Source organism: Papaver somniferum, chromosome 2, assembly GCF_003573695.1.
Source record: "Papaver somniferum cultivar HN1 chromosome 2, ASM357369v1, whole genome shotgun sequence".
Taxonomy (NCBI): domain Eukaryota; kingdom Viridiplantae; phylum Streptophyta; class Magnoliopsida; order Ranunculales; family Papaveraceae; genus Papaver; species Papaver somniferum.
Window position 1 is genome coordinate 68,762,918 of NC_039359.1, and position 7,031 is coordinate 68,769,948.

Genomic DNA, 7,031 nt, shown 5'->3' on the forward strand with positions numbered 1-7,031 from the left:
CTCACAAATGGTATGTGTACGTTGAGGGTTTTAGGTCCGTTTGGCCAAGATATCTGGCAATGCCTGTGTGCTCAATATCAACTTGAGCACAATAACAACTTGCTTGTAAAAAGAAAAAATAATTCTGTTTTTCTCTGTGCTTCTGTTTCGTTTGGGGTTTTCAGTTTTCTTATTCCTGTCCTGTACGCTCAATGTCAATTATCAAAACATTTAAACATCAACCTATTAGACTCACCGATCGAGCATTTTTCTCTGACAAAGAGAGTATGGAGTATCACGTATCCCAATGATGAAAGAGGGACTGTCCAAAGGCCATTCGACCAAATAGAGTATGAGGGATCACACATCCCAATGATGAAAGAGGGGATAATTCTCAAGATATTTGGAGGCAAGTCTAAAACAACCCCCTATATATAAAGGTCTGACCTACCGAGGGTAAGAACAACCCTAATCGTCAGAGGATATTAAACTAACAATATTTAGAGGCCACTTTAGCCATTACGTCATCAACAAAATTACTTTCTCTATACTGATGGTATTCTACCGACTTCTGAACTGGCTTGTTGGCTAGTATGAACTGGCTTGTTGGCTAGTATTTGAGTTGACACCATCCTAACTGAAGGCGGTTTAAGATAGTGGTGAAGATTTTCAAAGGAGAATCTTGGAGGTTTTTGTTAAATAGTACCACATCGTCTAGGGCAATCTGAGTTCCATGCTTAATAAGTCTTGGGCAATTTTAACCTTGCAAGTCGGTTTTCGAGGTTACTTAGGTCCATGGATTTCTAACATGGTATCAGAATCAGGCCCCTCTCAACTCGTACCACTCTGTATTCCCGTCAGTGTGCGCCCATGATTTTCGTACCACTCTGTAACCCCGTCAGTGTGTCTCCGTGGCTTCTGTGCCACTCCATCTATGTAGCCCTAATCGTTGAGGGGGGTGTTAAATAGTACCACATCGCCCAAGACAACTTAGGTTCCATGCTTAATAAGCCTTGGACAATCCTAACCTTGCAAGCCGGTTTTCGAAGTTAGTTAATCCCATGGATCATTACACTCTCTTTCCCTTGCTCGTCTTCCACAGATCATTACACTAAGTACGTAACAGTTGTAACGCGCTGGTGTACGTTTGTTATTTCCGCTTGTGCTTTGATTTATTTGAGTTTCACTTTTTCTTGTAATTGGCAGAGACGAGGCATTGATCGTTCACAAGGGATGACGAAAGAAGCAATTGCTAAAGAATTTAATGTCGAAAACCAACTAATAAACAACCCAAACACCACCATTCGCATTGCTGACTTGGGTTGTTCAGTGGGATCCAATTGTCTCAGTGCTGTAAACGACATAATTGAAGCCGTTGATCTTAAATTCAAATCATATATCGAAGGGCTTAAACTCATGCAAACTGTAATACCTGAGTTTCAAGTATATTATAATGACAAACCAACTAACGATTTTAACACTCTATTTCTGTTGATTCCTTCATAAAAGCATTACTTCGCAGCAGGTGTACCAGGTTCATTTTACGGCCGTTTGTTTCCTCGAGCTTCCCTTCATTTTGTTAATTCATCTACTGCACTTCATTGGCTCTCCAGAGTTCCAAAATAGGTTGGTGATATCAATTCCTCGGCATGGAATGAAGGCAGGACACATTATAGTAATGCTTCAAATGTGGTCTTCCAAGCTTATTCAGATCAGTATGTTGTGGACATGGAAGCTTTTCTTCGTGCTCGTGGACACGAGATTATCCCTGGTGGATTGATGTTTATTCTGGTTCCAGCTATCACTGATGAAACATTGGTTTCTCAAACAAGTCCTGGTCTACTTTTGCATGTTTTGGGATCTTGTCTCATGGAAATGGCGAAATTGGTAACCTTCATTTTATATTATTTTTTGATCGGTGATAACCTTCGTATATTTGAGGTCACATTACTGCAATGAGCCTATATTTATTTTGCAATCATTTTAGGACTACATTGTATTCCAACACAGCATCGAACTGTTCAATTACAACACAAAAGTGTGCCCAAACTTCGTTTGATTACTTGACATTGAGTTGAAATTGATATTTAGTTTGTTGCATGCGTGCAGGATATTGTGGATCAAGCTAAAGTGGACTCCTTCAACTTGCCAGTTTATTTCACGTCACCCAAACAAATGAAAGAATTGGTAGAGAGAACTGGGTGTTTCACTGTAAAAAGACTGGAGAGATTGGAGACGGTGTTTCCACGGGCTAGTAGTGGTGCACGAATAATTAGTAACCATACGAGAGCAATCGTTGAAGAAATCATCAAACACACTTTGGGTTCAGCGATAACGATTTAGACAAATTGTTTGATCTTTACACCAAAAGACTTGTTGATTCTCTCTCAATCTTTACTAAAATAGAAGATACGTCTTTTCAAATGTTCCTTGTTCTGAAGCGCAACGATGTTACTATTGAAAGCTAGTAAAGCGGTTATGATCAAATTTTTAATTGTGCTTCAGTTAATGAATTGACAATTATATTTCTGAAAAAGATAAACCTCAGAAGGGTAAGGGTAGTATTGCTTCTCGGCTAGAAGCAGTCTTACATTTTGCTTTATTGCGTATACAAGTATTTCTTGGAGCAACAACTTGCGGAAACCTTCAGCTGGTAGTGGTCGGGAGAAAAAAGTATGGTGTATGGTTTAAGTATTGTACGTTCGCACGGTGATGTATGTGTATTTTAGTTTCTCTTGTTTTGGTACTTTTATTTCTATAAGTTGCACTGTAATGGTTTAACTTCTGAATCTATTTCTATAAGTTGTACTCTTAATATCAGTTGGAATATAATATTCTTTAATTCTAACGAGATTTTGTTACTCGATGGTTTTTGAAGAAAAACAAGTGCGTCAAAATTCACAAACACGAAGCAAATACAAAAAAAAAACCCATACAAAATGAAATTAAATCACGAAGAAATGAACAGTCTACAATGGTGCTAACTGCTAACACCCAATTCTTATGCATTGAGACTGGAGAAGGAATTGTACATGGAATAATAATTCAACACCCCTTACCAAGTTTGTTCAAGTTCCTAGAAGATTGCCTAGGGAAAAGTTTACTAACTTTATTGGGGAAAACAAACAATCAGCACCCTAACTAGCTAACATCTGGCCCCAACATTTTTCTCAAAACATTATCTACGATTTTAAAATTCTTATCCGGTCTGCATGAGAGTACGAGGAATTTCATGCACCAGCAAATCCCTGATTTGATCCTCGAGGACAGGGATCAGTTACCAATAATTCAATCATCTTTTTAAATTTCTAGAGGAGAGGAATCATTTGGGATAGTGGGTATCTGTCGTGGCACTCATTACGGTAGAGTTAGTGTTTGCTGTCATCTCTTAGTTTTGGCGTGAAGTTATTCAGCAGCATGTCGGATGCTGTTTTGTTGTTGTCGTGCACTTCGTAATCAAGTTTGTCTCTTATCCTTTATGCCTCTTCTTCTCAATCACGCGAGAATTATCTTGTGGGGAATGACACTCCCACCGAACCAAAATCCTATGAAAACCTAGGGACTAAAACAGATTCCTACACTGATACAGAATCAAGACACCGTCCCTCCGATTATATCGATTGTCAATAATTTTATATTTTTATTATATTACAATCCCTACCCTGTGTTAGTACGTTTTTCTTGTATCTATAGATTCTGGCCCCGTCGGTCATAGGGATTAACAAGGGTCACCATTTCTAGTGATGGGTCCCATAATCATGTGTGAGTCGGGAAGTGCAAAATATTTGGCTTGGTACGTTTATCATTTCGGGATATCTTGTTGTAGTGGTTACACCAAAGATTATGTGAAGAGGGTGCATATCCCGTGCTTATAAAAACGGAAATCGGATTAATTGTCTAAATATTTTTAAAACATGATTCTAATGGATGAGTAAAAATTAGTACTGGTATAATGGACACCAAAAAAAATAACACGAATAAATATGGAATTGTCGTTATTTTACAATTCCAAATTTACTTTCTCATCCATTTAAACAGTGTCAAATTTTACATGTTTTTTTCACCCAAATATTATCGTTATTGAGTTAATTGACCAATTTTATGTTATAAAAATACTCTTATATCTTATTCGCCTTCTTCTTGATCTCGAGAGAGTTCTCCTGGTGTAGTGTACATCACCAAAGATAACGTGGAGGGTACATACCCAGTACACGAGAAATTGTATACAGCAAAGTGTTACGTACAAACCCTATCGCATGTGTACGGTATAATGTCAGGCCACGGTATGTGGTTACTATATATCGTTTTGCTCATGGCAATTATGAATTGTTACCCTTACTGCTAATCATTTGTTTTTCTTCTATTTGTATGTTGTGTTGGTCATTCGTTGGTATTAGAATATTAAGTTTGAGAGGGGAGCAAAGAAATGGATTACTTGAATCTTTTTCTGTGGGTTTTGGTTTCATATGCATTTTTGAGAATGTGTTCGTGGATTACGAAATCTTCACATTCAAATCTTCCACCTGGTCCGGTTTCTTTACCGATCATTGGAAATTTTTTGCAGCTCGGAAAAAAACCTCATGAATCACTGGCTCGGATCGCTGAAATCTACGGACCTTTGATGTCATTAAAACTCGGTTCTTTAACAACAATAGTCATTTCTTCACCTACAATGGCCAAAGAAATTCTTCAAAAGCATGATCAATCTTTTTCTAGTCGAAATGTCTTAGATGCAATTACAATAGGTGATCATCATAAGTCTTCAATGATATGGTTACCTGTTTCTCCACAATAGAGAAATCTTAGAAGAATAATAAATTCACTCATTTTCACACCTCAAAAGCTTAATTCAAATCAGTACCTAAGGCAACAAAAGTTATGTGACCTTATTTCTCACGTCCACCAAAACGCAAGATCTGGCACTGTGGTTGACATAAGTCAAGTTGCTTTTACTGCTGTTCTTAATTTGCTATCAAATACTTTCTTTTCGGTTGATTTAGCTGATTACAGTTCAGATTCTGGTTCCAGTTTTAAAGCTGCTGTTAGGGGAATAGTGTCGGAATTAGGAAAGCCAAGTCTGTCTGATTATTTTCCAATTCTCAGATTTTTTGACCTGCAAGGTAATAGACGTCGTATGAGGAGTCACTTTGGAGTGCTGCATGAAATATTTGATAAAATAATAGATCAGAAACTGATTTTGTCACAGGATAACGAGACAAAGAGTAATACTTCAGGTGACTTCCTTGATATGATTCTTGATCCATGCACTGCGAACGGGATTGAACTTCAACGGCATCAAATCAAATCTTTACTTCTGGTTAGTGCTAGTTTTCTTTGTAACTTGGCATTTCCTTTCATAACCAAATTTTAGACTCATGACTAAGCCTTGCGGAATGCTATGAATTTTAATATAGCATGCAGCATGCTTGATAGCTGTTTGAGGATTGCTAACTTTTACTTGAACTTGCATCCCAAAAATATGTCTCAAAAGCTAGTAAAAATTTTGCCTTGGGTAAGTGGCTCGAAAATTGGAAAATCAAGGACTTGTAGCTGCAAATTTTTGCATAACTATTTTTATTTTATTTTTTGAGGAGAAAAATTAAAATAACATTAAAAGAGAAAAACTTTTTGCAAGAATTAGTTTCTGAAATGATGTTTTACATGAATTTACAATCTATCTATATAATAAATTGTGTAAATTTATGTTACATAGTGATGTTTCAACTTATAATTTATATTATGTAAATGATGTTTCAATCTATAGTTATATGTTGTGTAAATTTATATACTTGTGTTATAATCTATAATAATCATATTTTACATTTTTCATATGTATTTGCATATTTCTTATTAAAGTTAGTTATGCCATGTATTTCTTTTTCTTATTTATAACCACAAGACTTATAAAATGGTATATGATTCAGGACTTTTTCGGTGCGGGAACAGATACTGCCTCATCCACGATAGAATGGGCAATGGTTGAACTACTTCAAAATTCATCTAAGATGAAAAAGGCTCAACAAGAGCTTGCAAACATCGTAAGTGAGGACCGACTTGTTGAAGAATCGGATATCATTGGACTTCCTTACTTGCAAGCAGTCGTGAAAGAAAATTTACGACTTCATCCACCAGGTCCTTTTTTAGTTCCTCACAAAGCATTAATTGATGTTAAATTCCATGATTTTGTTATTCCTAAGGGTGCCCAAGTACTTGTCAATGTGTGGGCAATTAGTCGAGATCCTACCATATGGACGGAGTCAACTTCTTTTCTCCCAGAAAGGTTTTTAGATTCAAAAACTGATTACAAAGGCCAAGATTTTGAGTTCATTCCATTTGGATCAGGACGCCGAATGTGTCCTGGTTTACGATTAGCACATAAAATGGTACATGCAATGTTAGGTTTGCTACTACAATCATTTGATTGGGAATTGGAAAATGGGTTGAGCCCAGAAAGATTGGACATGGAGGAAGAATTCGGGATTACATTAGCTAAGGCCAACCCTCTTCGAGTTATTCCTACTATTAGATTATAGATTATTAAAGTTGTGTAGACTTGTGTGTAGTGGAATAATTAAATTCTCCAAGTTATGTTAACTTACTACAATTTTCAACTTAATGATATGGTGATGAAAGTTGATATTCCATCTGTTTTCGGAAAAGAGTTATTTTTCTTTTGAAAATTTGTATCTATAAAAGAGATACTTTCATTTGGTTGAACATCAAACTATCCTTCCCCATGGTAATGGTAATAGTGACAACTGTGGTAATTAAATAGTTTTTTGAGGTTTTTTGTTGAGGGTGGTTTTGGAAATAAATTTAAAAAATTATTCTCTCACATACTTGCCTTAAAGATTGTGCAAATTGGAAAAGTAACATTTTTCCAGATTCGAAGGGAGTATTTTCTTCTACCTTTTTTGTTATACTCCCAACAAGCATTTTTTTCGATAATTGCTCGTTTATCATATATAATTTGTATGACGCATAGTCGTTGGATGGATATAAGAGAAGATTGTAGTCGTTGGATGTATATAATCAAACAAAATGATGATGAA

The 7,031-nt window shown here is 36.2% G+C and overlaps 1 pseudogene; it reads left to right on the forward strand.

The window, feature by feature from the left end:
• Positions 1-4,405: 4,405 nt before the first annotated feature.
• Positions 4,406-6,512, forward strand: LOC113351311 (annotated as a pseudogene).
• The last annotated feature ends 519 nt before the right edge of the window (positions 6,513-7,031 follow it).